Here is a 21,831-nt window from a genome sequence, read left to right as displayed (position 1 = left end):
CTTTGTGTGTGTGTGTGTGTGTATACACAGCATATCTTATTCATTCACCTATGGATGGATACTTGGGTTGCTTCCATATCTTGGCTATTGTAATAATATTGCAATAAACACAGGGGTGCATATTTTCATTTTCTTTGGGTAAATACTCAGAAGTTGAATTACTATATTGTATGATATTTCTTTTTTTTTTTATGTTGAGCTATATGAGTTCTTTATATATTTTGGATATTTACCTCCCATTGGATATATCATTTGCAAATATCTTCTCCAAGAGGCGCCTGGGTGGCTCAGGTGGTTAAGCGTCTGCCTTCCGCTCAGGTCATGATCCCAGAGTCCTGGGATCGAGCCCCGCATTGGGCTCCTGGCTCAGCGGGGAGCCTGCTTCTCCCTCTGCCTCTCCCCCTGCTCATGCTCTCTCTCTCTATCTCTGTGTCTCAAATGAATAAATAAAATCTAAAAAAAAAATCTTCTCCCATTCAGTAGGTTGCCTTTTTACTTTGTTGATGGTTTCCTTTGCAGTGCAGAAGACTTTTAGTTTGATGTAATCCCGCTTGTTTATTTTTGCTTTTGTAGCATTTGCTTGGTGTCAAATCAAAAAAATAATTGCCAAGACCATGTTGAGGAGCTTACCTCTAAAATTTTCTCTTAGGAGTTTTATAGTTTTAGGTCTTAAATTTAGGTCTTTTAACCCATTTTGTGTTGATTTTTGTGCATGGTGTAAGATAGTGGTCCAGTTTCATTCTTTTGCATGTGTCTGTGCAGTTTTCTCAACACCATTTATGAAAAAGAATGTCCTTCCCCCATTGTATATTCTTGTCTCCTTTGTTATAAATTAATTGACCCATATACACATGGGTTTATTTCTGGGCTATTCTGTTCCACTGATCTATATATCTGTTTTTTATGCCAATACCATACTGTTGTGATTACTATAGCTTTGTAATATAGTTAGAAATCAGTAAGTGTGATGCCTTTAATGTAGTTTTCCTTTCTCAAGATTGCTTTGGCTATTTGGGATCTTTTGTGGTTCCATACAAATTTTAGGATTATTTTTTCTGCTTCTGAAAAAATGCCATTGGAATTTTGATAAGGATTTCATTAAATCTGTAAATTGCTTTGGGTAGTATGGACATTTTAGCAATATTCTTCCAATCTGTGAGCCCAGAATATCTTTCTATTTGTTCGTGTCTCTTTTGATTTCTTTCCTCAATATCTTAGTTTTCAGCATACAGATCTTTTACCTTCTTAGTTAGGCTTATTCCTAAGTATTTAATTCTTTTTGATACTATTGTAAATGGAATTAAAAAAAAATTCTCTTTCTTATAGTTCATTATTGGTGTAGTCAAATGCAGCTGATTTTTGTATGCTGCAACTTTACTGAATTTATTTACTAGTCCTAACAGGATAGTAGACATCCTAACATTTGTGAGGTGACATCTCATTGTAGTTTTGATTTGCATTTGTAATATTGAGCATCTTTTCATGCACCTATTGGCCATTTTTATGTCTTCTTTGGAAAAATGTTTATTCAGGTCCTTTGTCCACTTTTAAATTGGGTTATTTATTTATTTATGTATGTATGTATGTTTTGAGCTGTATGAGCCAGTTGGGATTCTTTGTAACTGGATGTGATCTTTAAAAAGTAAATGGTCAATTCCATATTTGATATAAACATACAGTCAGGTGGACTTTGATTTAAGGCAAGAAGGTAGTTTAGAGACATATTCTGAAATAGCGCCTATTTAAGTGTGTCACAAATACCAAGAGCTTTGTTATTTTACTCTGAGGGCCACTTGGGTGTTCAACAGCTGAATCATATAGAAACACAGATAAGGGGCTGAAGGAAGTCTGGAGTTTATTTATAGGGCAAAAGGGGGTTAATATCGGATAAGAATGATATTTGGAACTCAGAAGTTCCTTCTAGTAGTAGCTAGCCTAAATATGCGCAGGCAACGATAAATAGTATGCTGTATCCTGCATATGTGTGGCAGTAACTTACAGCTTAGAGAGTCACACCCATTTCATTATAAACTTACAATTTGGTAGGGTTGTTGATGGGTCAGCTCTCACTAAAACTTTATCTTTTGTTTACTTAATGGAGACTTGGAAGCTTATGGGTCCTCTTTTGAATGAAACTCATCTCTGTTGTATCTATGCCTATGGACCTCTACATTCTTTTTGTCCAGAAGACACAACCAGTCACTTTTCAGGGCACTCAGTTTGTTGAAGTTTTAAAGGTCTCCAAAAATCATTCCTCTGTTGTTACTTCCTTGGTTTGGAACATAACTAGAGCTAGATAATAGGGTCAAACAGATGAAATAAAAATGGGACTCAGTTTTGTAGTAACAGTGGTTTTCCTAGGACTGCACCCAGAAATAGGCAGCCCTTCTCCCAACTACCTGTGGGCCTTGCTCTCCAGGGACAGTCTCTTTTACCTAAGGTGACATATTTATTGTCCAAACCAAGACACTTTTCAGAATTAAAGAGGGTGCTAGTAGGGTGAAATGTCAGGAAAATTGTAACATGAGGTCACTGACTTTTATCTTATGACAGCAGTCAAAGTAGAAAGCACACCCTCTTCAGGCAGGTAGACCTGAGAGGAAAGGGAGGAAGCCTATCACACAGTTCCTTCTCCCTAACACACTAATCACATAAATAAGTTCTTCGCCCCCCAGGGAGAAGTGAGGGATAGCCCAGGAAGCCACCTGTGCTCATGGAAAATCCATCCTCATAGAGCCCATAGAGAACAGTAGAGGTTTCCCATTAGGCCTGCCTCTAATATTTACACTGCCAGAGGAGGGACAGAGTGGGGTGCTCTAAACATAGGGCTGGAGGAGTGGTGGGCAAGAGCTGATTGTTAGCATTGCTTCTCAACTCCACATTCAGAAATACTTGGTAGATTGAAACTGGCCATGATGGGAGTATGTATACCATGGCATGATTTGGCAAACGATAAATCATGGCCTTCTTTCCTCTCCTCTGGTAGAGGTATTTGTTAAAGATCCATCAGCATACCACTTGGCCTTATTTCTTCTGGGTTTATAGTTGATACCTCCCCCTGCCCCCATCTTCTAGTCGAGATATTCATGGTCAGTGATCAAAAGCACACTTTTCATTGCCATGGAAAAAACTTGCAGCCCCTGCACATCTGTATGCCTCTCAGGGTGTACGCCATTGGGCTTGCTCCCCATCCACCTAAACGGTTGCAGTACTGTCTGTGGCTCTAAGTCCTCTGTCCTAGAAGAACCAAGGAACCTGAGGATGGATCTTTCATTTGGTACTAAGGCTGGCTGTTCAGTGCAGGCCTTTCTTGTTCCTTGCAAAGTCTACTGAGATGAAAAGTCTAAGCAGCACTTTGATGCTTTTAGAGTCTCCCAGGTGTTAACAATGAGAAACAGTCTTGTTCATGGGGACCTGAAATTCCTGGCAATGGTATTATCAGTAAAGTTGCAAAGTTCCTGAGTTTTAGAAGTTTAGAAGCTCTGGATGTGAGTTCTGTTTATGCAAATTATGACTGTGGAAGTTTGCGAAAAAGATATCTCATTGCTTGGAGTGTTCTTTTATTTTTTCTTTTATTTTTTTGGAATGTTCTTTTAAAACGGGAACAATATTCTCCAATTATAAAATTTTGGAGCTAAATAAAATAGCATGTGAAAATGAGTTGTAAACCTTAAAGAGCTATGTTAACATAAATTATAAGGCTTTATAAGGAGAGCATATATTTTGTGGCAAAAGGAGAAATAAGTTATTTCTGACATTTTAGTTAATTACTTGTAGGACAGGAAACAGCTGGATTATCCACAAGGCTGATGAAGTCTGTGTGTAGCTCTAGTCTAGCAAAGGGGTATTGACTTATCTTTTAGAGGAAAGAATTTGCTATCTTCCCCAATTCCCTCAAATAAATTAGTCATCATTGGAAAAGTACGAACTTATTGGGTATCTTTATGCTTATTTTACAGTTTAATGTTTTAAAATTATAATTTGGAAGGGAATTGGGTATTGAATTTAAAAAAATTACTTAGAATTTATTAAAAAAACCCTAATTCAACCATTGAAATGATTACTACTTAAGTTCTTATATCTTTTTTAAATTTTAATTTAATTTAATTTTTTTAAAAGATTTTATTTATTTATTCATAAGAGACAGAGAGAGAGAGAGAGAAAGAGAGGCAGAGGGAGAAGCAGGCTCCCCGCTGAGCCAGTAGCCCAATGTGGGACTCGATCCCAGGACCCTGGGATCATGACCTGAGCCGAAGGCAGACGCTTAACCATCTGAGCTACCCAGGCACCCAATTTAATTTTAATTTAATTTATTTTTTCAAGCCCCAATATGGGGCTTGAATTCACAACACTGAGATCAAGACCTAAGCTTAACTCAAGATTTGGACACATAACCATCTGAGCCACCCAGGTGGCCCTAGGTTCTTGTACCTTTTAATATCTTAAAAAGGATTGAGGTAGGGCGCCTGGATGACCACACTCCCATACTCATGCTCTCTCTCTCACTCTCAATTGAAAAAAAAAATAAATAAAATCTTAAAAAAAAGAAAAGGATTGAGGTAAAAGGAAGCCTTCAGAAGCACATTTTGTTAAGTACTTTGTACAGAACACACAAGGGCTGTTTTTTCCCCCACATTGCTGACAGATCCTAGATATAAAATAACTTTAGCATAATGTTCCCTTGTAAAACACAAAATAAATCATTTAAAATTTTTAATTGGAATTGTGTCTGATTTTTTGTTTGTTTGTTTTTTAAGCATGTAAGGAAAAATGAAATCTTTCAGGTTTGACTTTAAGTGTGGGTTTTTCAGATGTATCTTGGCCTCCCTCTAGTGGTTGCTGAGGCAAGCTGAACCCAAACCTGGGGCATAGAGCTCATTTCTTTGAATCAAAAATAGGGTTTTGAACATTCAAGCCTCAGTTTATTTATTTATTAAAAGATTTTATTATTTATTTGATACAGAGAGAAATAGTGAAAGAGGGAACACAAGCATGGGGACTGGGAGAGGGAGAAGCAGGCTTCCCGCTGAGCTGGGAGCCCGAAGCGAGGCTCGATCCGAGGACTGCGAGATCATGACCTGAGCCAAAGGCAAATGCTTAACGACTGAGCCACCCAGGGGCTCCACAAGCCTCCGTTTAAATGACTCTCAGGTTTTGGCATTTCTTTGATACTCAAGTTAATTTGCATTTGTGTTCCTATCGTTTTTTTAAAAAGATTTTATTTATTTATTTGAGAGAGAGACAGAGATAGCAAGAGAGCACGAGTGGGAGGAGAGGCAGAGGGAAAGGGAGAGGCAGGCTCTCTGCTGAGCAGGGAGCCCAATGCTGGGGTTGATCCAGGACTCTGAGATCATGACCTGAGCCGAAGGCAGACACTTAACACACTGAGTCACCCAGGTGCCCCTCTGTTGTTGCTATTACTTGAACTTTTCTTATGATTAATTTTGGTGATAAGGGTTTGTGTGTGTGTGTGTGTATGTGTGTTTGTGCATTCTTTCTCACAAAAAACAGAACCCTGTGTCCAGTTATAAATTTTAAGTTTTTTATGCCTTATGTAATATCTTCTGGTACAAATTCTAGGAAAAAGATTTTATTAATACATTTTTGGCCAAAATTGAGATTGCTGCCAATTTACAAGGAATCCAGAGGACAGAAGAATATACTGAGGAGTAGGAGGAACTTGGAAGATGGTAGAGTAGGAAGACCCTGAGCTCACCCTGTCCCATGTTTTCAACTAGACATTATCCACATCCAAGTCAATAAACTGGAGAGCCATCCGAAGTCTGGTTGAGCAAGCTCCACAACTAAATATACAGGAGAAGTGTATCTGAAAGTTTAGGAAGTTCAAAAAGGTAGAGGGAGGTTGCCCATAGGAGGAAGGGAGCTGCACGTGGGAAGAGGGCAGAGAAACAGGCCCTCACACCAGGGAGCTCACATGGGAAGACTAATCCCCATAGCATTTAGCTTTAAAAACCAGAGAGGCTGAGTTTGTAAAACCAGTGGGGCTTGAAACCCAGAACTTTGGAGGTCAGCTGACTCAGCCCTGAGCAAGCCTAGAGGGTGAGTGATAGCTGGGTCACCACCCTTAAAGGAACAGCAGCCTGTGTGGAGAGGCAACATAAAAACGGCATTTTACACAATGCTGGGGAAGGGTGGGAGGGAGGCCGGTCAGCAAATGGGAGACAGATCTGTTTATATTGATTTCTGAGCATGTTGGGGGATTTCTCCAAAATGACAGAACTGGCAGGTGCCATTTTCTTCCCTGCCCTCTGGCATAAGCATAGGCACATGTTGGAGGTGGGGCTGCACAGATACTTGCTACCTAATGTGCTAGTAGTACCCCACACCCATGAGTTCTCCTGAGAACTTTTAGACTCCAGGCCTGCTGGTCTCAGCCTCAGGCTCAGGGCAAATTTTGTGAAAGCTGAGTGGGTGCCCTGCCCAGCCACCAGGTGCATAGCTGTCACCAAGTGTTGTGCACATTTGCCCCACCACACTTAGCTGTGCACCCCCAGTCACCCTTGTGTGTCTTGCCCAGCCCTGCTCTACTGGTGCATGGCTGCCGGGTGCACAGCTGTGGCCATGTTGTGCCCTGCCACAGCACCAGGCCAACCATCACACATGCCCAGCCACATGCCCCCAGCCACCATTGGGCACTGTGCCCAGCCTCATGTCCCTGGCTGCCGGTGTGCAGATTCCAGCCACCCCCACACTTCAGGAGATCTGGCATAGGACTAGTGGCCCAGTGCACCTTCTGCTAACATTGCTGCCATGCTCTCAAGTTCCCCAACAGGCACACCTCTCACAGAGCTGGCCTGCTTGGGTCCCCCTAACACCACAGAGAGCAAGCACAGCCCACAACAGGCAGAGTCAGTACAGATGACTGCACGTGAAGGAAAAGTGACTCAGACAACAGCAGGACATAAACAACACTCATGGGATACTCTCCTGAAGTGCCAGGTTCTAATGAACAGGGGACACTGCACCTTGAGGCACTCCAGGACCTCCTCTTTAGAAAGTCATTACTTTCAAGAGCAGAAGACGCAGCTGACTTTCTTAACACAGAGAAATAGACATAGAGAGACAGACAGAATGAGGAAACAGAGAAATTTATCCCAAATGAAAGAACAGGACAAAGCCACAGCCAGAGATCTATATGAAATAAATATAAGTAACATGCCTAATAGAGTTTAAAGCAATGATCATAAAGATACTCACTGGACTTGAGAAAAGAGTGGAAGACATGAGTGAGACCCTTAACACAGAGATAAGGAATAACATAGTAGAGATAAAGGATATAATAAATGAAAATAGAAACACACTTGATTGAATAAACAGCAGGATGGAAGAAACAGAGGAACGAATTAGTGACCTAGAAGACAGAGTAATGGAAAGTAATCAAGCTGAACAAAAGAGAGAGAAAAGAGTTATGCAACATGAGAATAGACATAGGGAATTCAGTGACTCCATAAAATGCAATAACATTTGTATTATAGGAGTCCCAGAAGAAGAAGAAAGAAAAGGGGGCAGAAAATTTATTTGAAGAAACAATAGCTGAAAACTTCCCTAATCTAGGGAAGGAAATGCACATCCAGATTTAGGAGGCACAGAGTACCCCCAACAGAATCAACAAAAGCGGACTCACACCAGGACATATTGTAATTAAATTGGCAAAATAGAGTGATAAAGAAAAAAAATTAAAAGCAGCAAGACAAAAGAAGTCATTAACTTACAAGGGAAAACCCATAAGGCTAGCAGAGTTTTCAGCAGAAACTTTCTAAGCCAGAAGAGAGTGGCCTGATATATACAAAGAGATGAATAGGAAAAATCTTCAGCCAAGAATACTCTATCCAGAAAGGCTATTATTCAGAATAGAAGGAGAGCTAAAGAATTTTCCAGACAAACAAAAACTAAAGGAGTTTGTGACCATGAAACCAGCCCTGAAAGATATTAAGGGGGATTCTTTGAGTGCAAAGGAGAGACCAAAAGTGACAGTTTAAGGCAGGAAACACAAGCAGTAAAAATGAATATTTCTGTAAAAAATCAGTCAAGACTTACAAAATAAAAGGATGTAAAATATAATAACATACTTAAAATGTTTGGAGGAGAGGAGAAAAGAATGGGTTCATACTTAAATGACCATCAACTTACTATAGACTGCTATATGCAGAAGAGGTTATATACAAATCTAATGGTAACCATATTTCAAAACCCACTAATAAATATGCAAAGAATAAAGAGAAAGAAATCCAAATATATCACTAAAGAAAATTAAAAAAAACATGAAAGACAAGAAAGGATCAGAGAAATATTCAAAAACAACCACAAACCAGTAATAAAGTGGCAATAAATACATATCTATGAATAATTACTTTTCATGTAAGTGGACTAAATGTTCCAATCAAAAGAGGTAGGGTGACAAAATGGATAAAAAAAGTAAGACCCATCTATATGCTGCCTACAAGAGACCCATTTTAGACTTAAAGACACCTGCAGATTGAAAGTGAGAGGATAAAAAAACATCTATCATGCCACTGGATGTCAAAAGAAAGCTGTTGTAGAAATACTTATATCAAACAAAGTACACCTTAAAACAAAGACTGTAGCAAGAGACAAAGAAGGACACTATATAATCACAAAGGGGACAATCCAACAAAAATATATAACAATTATAAATATTAATGCACCCAACATGGGAGCATCTAAATACATAAAACAGTTAATAACACATAAAGGAAGTAATTGATAATGATACAATAATAGTAGGGACTTAAACACCCCACTTACGTCAGTGGACATATCATCCGAACAGAACATCAACAAGGAAACAATGGCTTTGAATGACACACTGGACCAGATGGATTTAACAGATATGTTCAGAATGGAATATATACATTCCACCCTAAAACAGCAGAATACATATTCTTTTCAAGTGCACATAGTACAGTCTTTAGAATAGATCACATATTAGCCCACAAAACAAGCTTCAACAAATCCAAGAAGATCGAAATCATACCAAGCATATTTTCTGACCACAATGCTGTGAAACTAGAAGTCAACCACAAGAAAAAATATATGAAGACCACAAATACATGAAGGCTAAGTAACATGTTATTAAACAATGAATGGGTCAACTAGGAAATAAAAGAAGAAATAAAAAAGCACATGGAAACAAATGAGAATGAAAACACAATGGTTCAACACCTTGGGATGCAGCAAGAGTGGGTCTAAGAGGGAAGTTTATAGCAATACAGGTCTACCTCAAGAAGCAAGAAAAATCTCAAATAAACAACCTAACCTTGCACCTAAAGGAGCTAGAAAAAGAACAAAAAACCTAAAACCAACAGAAGGAAGAAATAATAAAGATTAGAGCAGAAATAAATGATTCAGAAACTAATAAAACAATAGAACAGATCAATGAAACCAGGAGCTTGTTCTTTGAAAAAAATAAATAAAATTGATAAACTTCTAGCCAGACTTATCAAGAAGAAAAGAGAAAGGACTCAAATAAATAAAATCACAAATGAGAGAGGAGAAATAACAGCTAACACCACAGAAATACAAACAATCATAAGAGAATATTATGAAAAACCAAATGCCAACAAATTAGACAACCTACAAGAAATGGATAAATTCTTGGAAACATATAAACTCCTAAAACTGAAACAGGAAGAAATAAAAAATTTGAACAGATCAATAACCAGCAAAGAAATTATGTCAGTAATCAAAAAACTCCCAGGGTGCCTGGGTGGCTCTGTCAGTTAAGCATCTGACTCTTGATTTTGGCTCAGGTTATGATCTCAGGGTTGTGAGATTGAGCCCCACATTGGGCTCTGTGCTGGGTGGGGAGTCTGCTTAAGATTCTCTCTCTCTCTTTCCCGTTGCCCCTCCCCTCCCCTCCCTCTCTAAAAAAGAAAAAAAAAACCCCACAAAAAACCTCCCAAAAAGAAGTCCAGGACCAGATGGCTTCACAGGTGAATTCCACCAAACGTTTATAGAAGAGTTAGTAGCTATTCTTCTTAATCTATTCCAAAAAATAGAAAAGGAAGGAATACTTCCAAATTTATTCTGAGGCCAGCATTACCCTGATACCAAAACCAGATAAAGACAGCACTAAAAAGGAGAACTACAGACCAATGTCCCTGATAAACATAGCTGCAAAAATTCTCAACAAAATACTAGAAAACTGAATTGAACAATATATTTAAAAAAATCATTCACCACAATCAAGTGGGGTTTATTCCTTGGTTGCAAAAGTGGTTTAATATTTGCAAATCAACCAATGTAATAGATCACATCAATAAGAGAAAGGATAAGAACCATATGATCATTTTAATAGATGCAGAAAAAGCATTTGATAAAGTACATCCATTTCGGATAAAAACCCTCAACAAAATAGATTTAGAGAAAACATACCTCAACATAATAAAGGCCATCTATGAAAAACCCACAGCTAACATCATCCTCAATGGGGAAAAACTGAGAGTTTTCCCCATAAGATCAGGAATAAGACAAGATGTCTTCTATCACCATTTTTATTCAACATAGTACTGAAACTCCTAGCTACAGCAATCAGACACAAAAAGATATAAGAGGCATCCAAATTGGTAAGGAAGAAGTAAAACTTCCACTATTTGCAGAAGACAGGATACTATTTATAGAAAACTCTAAAGAGGGGCGCCTGGGTGGCTCAGTCGTTAAGCGTCTGCCTTTGGCTCAGGTCATGATCCCAGGGACCTGGGATCGAGCTCCGCATCGGGCTCCCTGCTCAGCGGGAAGCCTGCTTCTCCCTCTCTCACTCCCCCTGCTTGTGTTCCCTCTCTTGCTGTGTCTCTGTCAAATAAATAAATAAAAATCTTAAAAAAAAAAAAAGAAAACTCTAAAGACTCCACCAAAAACCTGTTAGAACTGATAAAAGAATTCAGTAAAGTTGCAGGATACAAAATCATTGTACAGATCTGTTGCATTTCTATATACCAATAATGAAGCAGCAGAAAGAGAAATTAAGAAAACAATCACATTTACATTGCATCAAAAATAGTAAAATACCTAGGAATAAAGCTAACCTAAGAAGTGAAAGTCTCTGCTCTGAAAATTTTAAAACACTGGTGAAACAAATTGAAGAAGACATAAAGAAATGGAAAGGCATTCCATGCTCATGGATTGGAAGAACAAATATTATTAAAATGTCTATACTTCCCAAAGCAATCTACACATTTAAGGCAATCCCTGTCAAAATACCAATAGCGTTTTTCACAGAACTAGAACAAACAATCCTAAAATTTTATGAAACCACAAAAGATCCCAAATAGCTAAAGCAGTCTTGAAAAAGAAAATCAAAGTGGAGGCATCATGATTCCAGACTTCAAGTTATATTACAAAGCTATAGTGATCAAAACACTATGGTACTGGCACAAAAATAAACACATAGATCAATAGAACAGAATAGAAAACCCAGAAATAAACCCACAATTATATGGTCAATTAATCTTTGACAAAGCAGGAAAGAATATCCAAAGGCAAAAGACAGTCTCTTCAATAAATGGTGATGGGAAAACTGGACAGCAACATGCAAAAAATGAAACTGGACCACTTTCTTATACCATACACAAAAATAAATTCAAAATGGATTAAAGACCTAAATAAGAGACCTGAAACCATAAAAATCCTAGAAGAGAACATAGGCAGTAACCTCTTTGACATCGGCCATAGCAACTTTTTTCTGCATACGTATCTCAGACATTTTAACAAATCTTTTTTTTTTTTTAAGATTTATTTATTTATTTTAGAGAGAGAGAAAGAGCAGGAGTGGGAGGGACAGAGAGAGAAGGAGAGAGAATCTCAAGCAGACTCTGAGATGAGCGCAGGCCCTGACATGGCACTTGATCTCATGACCCCAACATCATGACCTGAGCTGAAACCAAGAGTTGGATGCTTAACCAACTGCACCACCCAGGCGCCCCTAGACATATGTCTCTTGAGGCAAGGGAAACAAAAGCAAAAATAAACTAATGGGACTACATCAAAATAAAAAGCTTCCATATAGGGAAGGAAACAAACAACAAAACTAAAAAGTGATCTATGGAGTGGGAGAAGATATGCAAATGACATATCTGGTAAAGGGTTAGTATCCAAAATATATAAAGAACTGATACAACTCAACACCCAAAAAACAAATAACCCAATTGAAAAATGGGCAGAAGGCATGAATAGACATTTTTCCAAAGAAGACATCCAGATGGCCAACAGACACACAAAAAGATGTTCATCATCACTTACCATCAGGGAAATACAAATCAAAACTGCAATGAGATATCATCTCACACCCATCAAAATGGCTAAAATCAACAACACAAGAAACAACAGGTGTTGGCAAGGATGTGGAGAAAGGGGAACTGTCTTGCACTGTTGGTGGGAATGCAAACTTGTACAACCACTATGGAAAACAGTATGGAGTTTCTTCAAAAAGTTAAAAATAGAAATACCCTGCAATCCAGCAATTATACTACTGGACATTTACCCAAAGAATACAAAAATACTAATTCAAAGGGTTATGTGCACCCCAATGTTTATAGCAGCAATGTTCACAATAGCCAAAATATGGAAAGAGCCCAGAAGTCCAGATGTCCATTGACAGATGAATGGATAAAGAAGATATGTGTATACACACACACACACACACACACACACACACACACACACACACAGAGGAATATTATTTAACCATAAAAAAGAATGAAATCTTGCTATTTGCAACAACATGGATGGAACTAGAAAGTATAATGCTAAGCGAAGTAAGTTAGTTGGAGAAAGACAAATAGCATATGATTTCACTCATATGTGGAATTTAAGAAACAAAACAAATAAGCAAAGGGAAAAAATGAGAGACAGAATCAAAGCAAGAAACAGACTTTTAATTATAGAGAACAAGCCGATGGTGACTGGGGTGGGGGATGGGTTAAATAGGTGATGGAAATTAAGGAGTGAACTTGAGGGGCATCTGGATGGCTTAGTTCTTAAGTGTCTGCCTTTGGCTTGGGTCATGATCCCAGGGTCCTGCTCTGCGGGAAGCCTGCTTCTCCCCCTCCCGCTCCTCCTGCTTGTGTTCCCTCTCTGGCTGTCTCTCTCTCTGTCAAATAAATAAAATCTTAAAAAAAAAAAAGGGATGCACTTGGATGAGCACAGGGTGATGTATGGAAGTATTGAATCACTATATGTACAAATGAAGTTAATATTAACACTATATGTTAACTAACTGGAATCAAAATCAAAATGAAAGAAAAAGAATATACATAGGCAGTAACCTCGACTGAGGAGATGTAATCAATCAAACTGAGAAAAAGAATATACATAGGCAGTAACCTTGATTGAGGAGATGTAATCAATCAAACTGAGAAATTCTACAGGACATTCAAGCACAATTCTTCAACAAATAAATTGCAAGAGGAAAAAAAAGGAGGTGAAAGTGGAACTGAAAATTAAAAAAGACTTGGGTGCCTGGGTGGCTCAGTTGGTTAAGCGACTGCCTTCGGCTCAGGTCATGATCCTGGAGTCTCGGGATCGAGTCCCGCATCGGGCTCCCTGCTCGGCAGGGAGTCTGCTTCTCCCTCTGACCTTCCCCCCTCTCATGTGCTCTCTCGCTCTCTTTCTCTCTCTCTCACTCTCTCAAATAAATGAATAAATAAAATCTTTAAAAAAAAAAGAAAATTAAAAAAGACCAAAAGACTACAACTATTTCCTAATCTGTTCCTTATTTGGATCCTGATTAAAATAAGCATGGTGAAAAACCCTATTTGTAAGATTTATGAGACAATTAAATACTTGACACTACATGTTTGATATTATCAAGGAATTATTTTTAGGTGTGATATGGTATTTTAGTTATGTTTAAAGACAAGTTGTTATCTTTTAGAGATTTGCACTAAAATATTTATAAATGAAATTACATAATACCTGGGATTTGCTTCAAATAGTTGGGGGGAAAGGGGATAGATGGAGATGTGGATAGGGCAAAATTGGCCATGGGCAAATTAGTGTTGGCCCCAGATGGATACATGGGAATTTATTATACTATTTTAAATACTTTTGAGTATATTTGAAATTATCCATAATTAAACATTAAAATCTCAATAGATTGGTTATAATGCTTTTACAAGATTGGGCCCCCTGCACCCAATTCAGTCTGAAATAAAGCATGACCCTTGCAGATTTTAAATTAAATTATTTCTCTTCAGAATCCCCAAGATAAACCCAGACTACTTCCTAATCTCCCACATAAATGTTTTGTCATTCATTCAACAAATAGCTATTGAGTGCCTAATACAGGTTTAGGGATAAGCAGTGTTGATAAAAAAAGCAAGCAAAAAAAGACAACAGTCCTTGCCTTCATTGGGTTTACGGATTACAGGTTTTAATGATCCAGGATAAGACTGTAATTAGTAACAAGTCTTTATTGAAAGTTTAAAGATGAAGGACAACACACACAAAAATAAGTCACAGCTTCTGCACCAACCAAGGCTGGGTTCCTGTCCATCTCTTGGTCTAATTCCATTTGCCTAGGGCCCATTTTTTTTTCCCACTCCTGTAATTGTTCTGGACTATGCATGACTAAGAATCCAGGACAGACTAACTCCAAGGACTCAGAGAGAGAATATTTTTCTAACAAACTCATTTTAATCTGCTTCCCCAAGTCCTCATTTCTTGCCAGGATTAACCTTTTGTCTAGGAATTTAGGAAAAAAACCCTGGAATTTCAAGACAGGTAAAATGGGCAGAAGCTTTTTTTTATTTTTTTTTAAAGATTTTATTTATTTATTTGACAGAAAGAATAGCGAGAGCAGGAACACAAGCAGGGGGAGTGGGAGAGGGAGAAGCAGGCTTCCCGCCGAACAGGGAGCCCGATGTGGGACTCGATCCCAGGACCCTGGGATCATGACCTGAGCCGAAGGCAGACGCTTAACGACTGAGCCACTCAGGCAAATGGGCAGAAGCTTTAAATGTTAGATTAAAAGAAAAGAATGTGGAGGCAAATTTTAACCTTTTATAAGGAAGAATTTTCTAACAATTTTTGCTGGCCAAATGAAAGAAGTCACCTGTGACAAGTTGTCCTTGTAAGGAGGCACATAGCTATTTGTCAAGCATGCAGAAGAGAAATTATCAATGGGTGGGAGTTTAAACTTAGCTAGCTAAAACTCCTGTTTAGTTGCTAACATTTCATTCTTTGAACAATGAAAATGGGGATGTTGAATGCACTGTAACATCTGAAAGGAAGAGGAATTTCCTGGTAGAGATGTTTTGCTTATGCTTCTATAATCACATAATAAGCCTTCCATTTATATGTAAGGTGGATGTAGATAAACATTTAGGCATCAGGGTTATCATATGTGTCAGTAGATGAGGCACTGTCCCTAGAATGTGGGAGCAGTGGTGAAACCATTTGCTGCAGGTCTTACATTCTCAAAAGAGATTTGAGCAGATTCTTCTCTAAGAGCAGTTTCTCTGGAGTTCTGAAAGTGTTGTTATCCAACGGGATGTCCTAAATCATCTAGGACAGTTTGATTCATCCTGTAGGCCAGTCTCAAGGAAAACAATACAGGCTATGTTATCTACCAATCATAGGCTTTGGCACACCAGATTTGATGTATTATTACTACTTATGTTTGAACTAACTCCTGAAACACCACCACCACTATCAATCACTGTATTAGGGTAAGCTAGATTATGCTGGATGTCAACTGTATCATCTTAGTGGCTTATGACAACAAGATGTATTTCTCAGTTTACACTACATGCCTACCATGGGTTGGCTGGAGTTCTGCTCAAGTCTCCTTCCTTTGGGATCCATGATGATGGGATAGCCACCATCTGAAACATTGCCAGTTACCATGGTTGAGGAAAAGAGTGAATATGAAAACTGCATACCGGCTCTTCTCGAAATAGGGTATTGGGCTTCTGCGTTGTGGCATCTTAATTGTATTAGGACTGGGATCCAGGAATAACTGGATCCAGACTTTCACTAGTAATCCCTCTTTACAAGAGCCTGAAAAAAAAATGCATGAAGGAAATATACCATGTTTCTATACAAGAATTCCAGTGAGCTAGATTGGATTCTACCAGGAACTGCATTGCATAAGCTATGTTAGCCTGAGCAGTTTAGGACTAAAAGGGGTTAAATGCCTGTTCTGCTTACTTCCACTCCATAGCAGGGATCTGAATCACATTCCTATTACTCCATAACTACCAAGGAGAGGCTGAAGAGAACATGAGATACAGGGGAAGGAACTAGAGAGCTTTTGTCTCAAAACCTAGTGGAAAGCTTGTATAGAATGCATTTCCATTACCAAGCCACATGGGGAGAGAAGCCAGAGAACCTGGAGAGAGAAAGAGAGCAAGAGGGCACCAGTAGAAAGCATGCAGATGGCCAGGCTGTCTCAGGAAGGACAAGCTCAAGACCATACCTTACTCCTCTTGGGGATCAGAGGAAGAGAGGTAGAAGGGATAAAATACATATACACACTCCATTTTTTTTTTTTTAACAATTTCAAAATTCCCAGCCAAGCAGGGCAACCCATAAAACTGTATTTTTATAAACCATTCAGCACCATTCATAGGTAGACCCTTAATACTGAAGAGAAAGGCATGAGGAAATGGTGTCTCCTAACCATGGGCTTCCTTCAGGGCAGGGTCGGAGTAAAGGAGGAAAATGAACAGGGCTTTGATACAGGGGTTCTTTCCCTTTAGGCTTTATTATCTGACAAGAATGACCCTGAACTAAAGCATGTAGATAATGTAGCATATTAGTTAATAATCTATTTTTATTTCTCAGTGGGAAGTTGTGTCACTTTAATGCTTAGACTTAAAAAAGTTCTTCGTAGGTTGTTGTTTATGCTGATTCCTTATAATTTTATCTATATTTTTCAAGCATGTACAAGTATTTTTATTTTCTCTTAACAGCGGATGAGAAATGGTCTATTTTTTACCTTACACATAGAGTGTGGCTAGGGACTGTGACTAAGTGTGAATGTCCTCTCCAGCTTCTAATTTGGGTCTCTAACCACTTCCTTTTCAGCAAGGATTCTTTTTTTTTTAAAATTTAAAATAAATTTATTTATTTATTTGACAGAGAGCGTGCATAAGCAGGGGGAGGGGCAGAGGGAGAGGGACAAGCGGACTCCCCACTGAGCAGGGAGCCCAATGTGGGGCTCAATCCCAGAGTCCTGGGATCATGACCCAAGCCAAAGGCAGGCACTTAACCTATTGAGCCACCCAGGTGCCCCTCAGCAAGGATTCTTAACAATAAAAAGAAAGCAAAATAATGTCCCAATGAGTATGTTATTTTATTTTTTGCAGACAGTGGTTTCTTAATGGCAGGTACCTCTTTTTTTTTCTTAATAATAGTGGCAAAATTTGATTTAAACATTCAGATAAGAAATTGACAAAATTGGTTCACGAAGTTGTGGTTATGTGAGTTTATTTCTGAGGGTAAGAGAAGTAAGAATGCCATCTGCAAATTCAGGGTGCAATTACAGAATAGTTGGAGAGGGTACATGCAGATTACCCTGACAGAAGGTCTTGAGAAGGCATGATAAGGATTGGGATCCTATAACACCAGCAGGTGTTCAGTTGCAGGGAGGGCAGACTTACAAAGTAGCATTTTTTTTTTTTAAAGAATTGCCATATGACTCAGCAATTTTTTTTAAAAAGTTTTTTTTTTTTTAAGATTTTATTTATTTCACAGAAAGAGACAGCAAGAGAGGGAACACAAGCAGGGACAGTGAGAGAGGGAGAAGCAGGCTTCCCGCAGAGAAGGGAGCCCGATGTGGGGCTCCATCCCACGATCTGGGATCGTGACCTGAGCCGAGGGCAGATGCTTAATGACTGAGCCACCCAGGCGCCCTTAAAAAGCTTTTATTTATTCATTTGAGAGAGAGGGAGAGACGGAGAGAACACAAGTAGGCGGAAAGGCAGAGGGAGAGGGAGAAGCAGACGCCCTGCTGGGTACGGAGCCTGATGCAGGACTCAATCCCAACACCCTGAGATCATGACCTGACCGAAGGCAGATACTTAATCATGTGAGCCACCCAGGCGCCCCTACAAAGTAGCATTTTTAACATCAGGAGCTGTGGCCAACTCTTTCCCTTCTCCCCTTCTCTTCCTTAGATTAGTATCTGATTCCTGGGCATCCTCTGTGGGCAGAATACTCGTCCTTCTCCCCTTTGCCAAATAAAAATTTTCCTCTACCCTTGTTAGCTCTGTGGTGAAGTGGTGGTGGTTCAGTGTGTAGGCTTTGGAGCCAGACTTCACAAGTTCAGCTTCTGATACCACCATGCACATGACTTTGGCAAGTCACTTAATTTCAGTAGGCCTCAGTTTTCTTATTTGGAAAGTGACAATAATTTTTTCTTTTATCTTTGTGTAATGATTTAATGAGATACTTAGTGCAAAGTGCTTAACAAAATGCTGAGAATATGGTAGGTGTTGAATAAAGGTATGTGCTCTCTCTCTTTAAAATTACTCTTGGAGGTCAAATTTTCCAAGGTGGCTTGATTTTTTAAACAATGTGGACAGACTATATAATCATGTTTTGCTTTTGGTTCAGGAAATATACTTATAATACCTCTTACTTCTAAGATGAAAGCACCTGAAAACTGCAGTTTAAAAAGGAGTGTTATCTATGAGGGATGTCAGAATAAGTTATTATTTGTCCACTTGATCTTAACCCCTTATACTAGAGCAACGTATTTGCATAAAAAAGCAAGCTTAAAAAGCTCTCTGTGTAGTCTTTACATATTCTGGGTAGTTGCTCAAGATTCTCTTCTTTCTGGTATTTCCCTTTCCTCATTCATTTGTTCCCAGATTGTAGTTTGGGCTCCCTTTTATCTGGTCGGATTCTGGGATTCGACTCCCCTTTGAAAGTTGCCTCTGGCTACCTCAGCTTTCCTGTCATTTTTGGCCTTAGTACCCTGCCCATCTCCCAGCTTTTCTCATCCCTTTGCTTATGGGGTCGGGACTGATTGCAGGGGTAGGCCTAGGCAGCCCTGAGCTGGGCTGCTGGGAGACACTATATTGGGACACTGACTTTTCATTCACCCAGCCTTCTGTAAACCGGCATTGCGGTAACCCTGGTGGGCAGGCAGATTCATAATCAGAGTCTCTAGAACTTGGGGGTGGGCTTGGGAGGATATAACAAAGCTCCACGGCAATGACAAGAGGGAACTTTCAGAGGGACCAGCAGAATCTTACCCTGAGCAACTACTTTGCTATCATCAACCACGTGGGTTGGGCAGGTGCATATGCCCTTCACTTTGGTTGTGCCACTGTCTTTCCTGCCATGTGTAGCTGTCAATATGTAAAGTAAACTTTGTTGTTCACCTACTTTTAAGGAACTTGAATCCTATGTTTGTGTCTGTTTTCACCAGTCACGGTGCCATCATCCTAATAATCACTGTGCCCTATACTAACCCCTGGCCCGCATGATTCCACCCATGCCTGGAAGAGCCTTCAGGACTCTGAGAGGGGAGCCAAGAGTGTAGATATTTCTAGAGAGCAATCTTTGTCTTTCTCTCTATACAAAAACAAACTAACCAAAAAACAAACAGTGATTTTGAGGACCTAGGGAATTTAGCTAGACAGCATTTTGAAGTCAGGGACTCTGTCTTACTCATCTTTGCCCCCCTAACGTCTCTCATAATTTCTGGTGCATAGTAGTGTTGGAATTTTAGGAGCTAAATAAGTGACACACTGCTTTCCTTCTTAAGCTGGGAATCAAGTAAGAGATAGAGGACTCAGATAGCTGAAAATCAACAGGCTGCTGCTAGCACATCAACTGTCATTGTTCAGATTAGAAAAAAGCATCTTCCTCTTCCTTTGGGCATAAGAATTAGAAGAAAACACCCACTCCTGGAAGATGATTGTAAAGAGGGACTGCCTCTGGGTGGAAAAGTTGGAAGAAATGTGCCAAAGAGCTGACTTCGTATGCGAGAAGCTGGCCTAGTTTCTAGTCCCTGTTTGTCCTTTCAGCAGGTGGTCTGGGGATCAAAACAGGAAGATATTTATTTTGGTTTTTTGTTTTTATATAATCTCTCATTAATTGGACTTAACCCTTCAAAATAGTAGGATTCTCTCTGTAGGGGCAGAACCTGGCCTACTATGCTTAATCTCCCCCCCCCCCCCCGCCCCCATTAATACAGTATTCGTCTTCCCTCTGTCAAACCCTGAGCCAACCACTTTCCCCAGGCTGCCTGGGGAGGTATGTGAAAAGGAACATACAGGGCAGACGAGACATGGGAGAAAGAGCTATGAGAAGTGGAGACGGCTCCTTCACCTGGTGAAGAGTATGAGAAAGGCCACCAGCAGACAAAAGAGCCCCATGGCCTCCAAGAGGCAAAGCCCAGAATGGCATAGGAGAAGAGCTGTTGCTTCAGAGAGGGATTCCTGGCCTAACCAATGATGAGGCTCCCAAACACAGTCCCAATTCCAGCCCCAGAGCCAGCCACCCAGCCCCAGTGAACTTGGTTGCTGTGTTGATGTCCCTTGAAATGGCGCTGGTTTAGAAGCTGCAACTAGGAATAAGTGAGGTCAGGGGACGTGGGGCTGCTAAGTTGCTGAGGCTCTCATCTGTCAGTGTCTCTGGTGGTTTTAGCACCACTGCAGCCAGACAGCTCACATTTTCAGGGGATGAGGGGCTGTGACAGGAGAGATGCTCTCAGTGCAGAGAAGAAGACAGAGTATGCTTATAACATAGTAGAGAGTCAACTAAGACATGCCCTCCCTACACTGGCAGATATGAAAACTGAGGCTCAAGTTTGCTTAGTTCTTTCTCCCAAAGCCCACAATAATATACACTTACTTTCTTTCCCTTGGGATGAGTAAGTGAGGAGATGGGGAGGGAGGCCAGGAGTATTATTGTTTCGGGATGGAATCATGAGACCAGGAGAAAGGAGGTTCTCTGTAAGGCAAGTACTGAGTGTTTTCTAAATGAATGGATGTGTTTTAAGAAGAGGCAGATGTGCTGTTTATTATAAAAATGTAGTTAGGAAAGAACAATGGTAGACTACTCAGGAGGGAAGTTTTGTAGGTTAAATGAATGTTTCGTGACTTGCTAATATATTGGGAGTATGTAAATCAGACCTGCCTTGTTATTTGAGAGTTTTGTTAAACCTTGACATTGGAGGTAGAGGGTTTGACTATGACAGAGGAACAAGAAAAGGGCATTTGAAGGGCTTAACTGTTCAGAGAGTAAGTTGGAAATTACTCAAGATATGTCGATTTTGGTAGAGAAAGGTTAATCAACTCATTTGGAAACCATTCAAATTTGATGAGAGGGAAGGAGATAAGAAGTTAGAGCCATGATTTCATAACTTGGGTATATCTCTACTGGAAATAATAAAAATTAACTTTTATTTCTTGGAAGGAGAAAAAAGAGGTAAGCCCATGAATTCTCAAGTTGCTGCTTTGGAAGGAGAAATCCTTTCCTTTCTGGTATTAGTCAGAATGTTGCACAGGAGAATGATAGAAGAAATGGGAGGTTTATTTTGGGGCCTTTTTTGGGGACTCGGTGTGTATGTATGTTGTCTTGTTTATTACACTCTAATTACACTAATTAGGATTATTTCATACTTATAAATGAATTAATTCGTATTAGTTTATCAGCTTAATCAAGGATTTTGAGGTTGTAAAAACGTGGAAAAAATGAGTTTTGATGGTGGAGAAAAGATCAGCTGTTGGGTGGGTAGTGGGTGACAGTGGGATAAAGATGGGTAACCAGGAGGGCAGGGTGAGAGTAATACCTACTTGGAGGTATTTAAGTCTATATTAATTATCTTTTGCTGCA

General features: G+C 39.5%; 1 pseudogene; it reads right to left on the bottom strand.

Annotated features, from left to right (window-relative positions):
* Positions 1-20,318: 20,318 nt before the first annotated feature.
* LOC116630274 overlaps positions 20,319-21,831 on the bottom strand; it is a 125,330-nt pseudogene continuing 123,817 nt past the window's right edge.

The sequence above is a fragment of the Phoca vitulina genome, unplaced genomic scaffold (assembly GCF_004348235.1).
Source record: "Phoca vitulina isolate PV1807 unplaced genomic scaffold, GSC_HSeal_1.0 scaffold3, whole genome shotgun sequence".
Classification (NCBI taxonomy): Eukaryota; Metazoa; Chordata; class Mammalia; order Carnivora; family Phocidae; genus Phoca; species Phoca vitulina.
The sequence above is the reverse complement of the archived record's forward strand: the minus strand, read 5'-3'. Positions and strand labels throughout refer to the sequence as shown.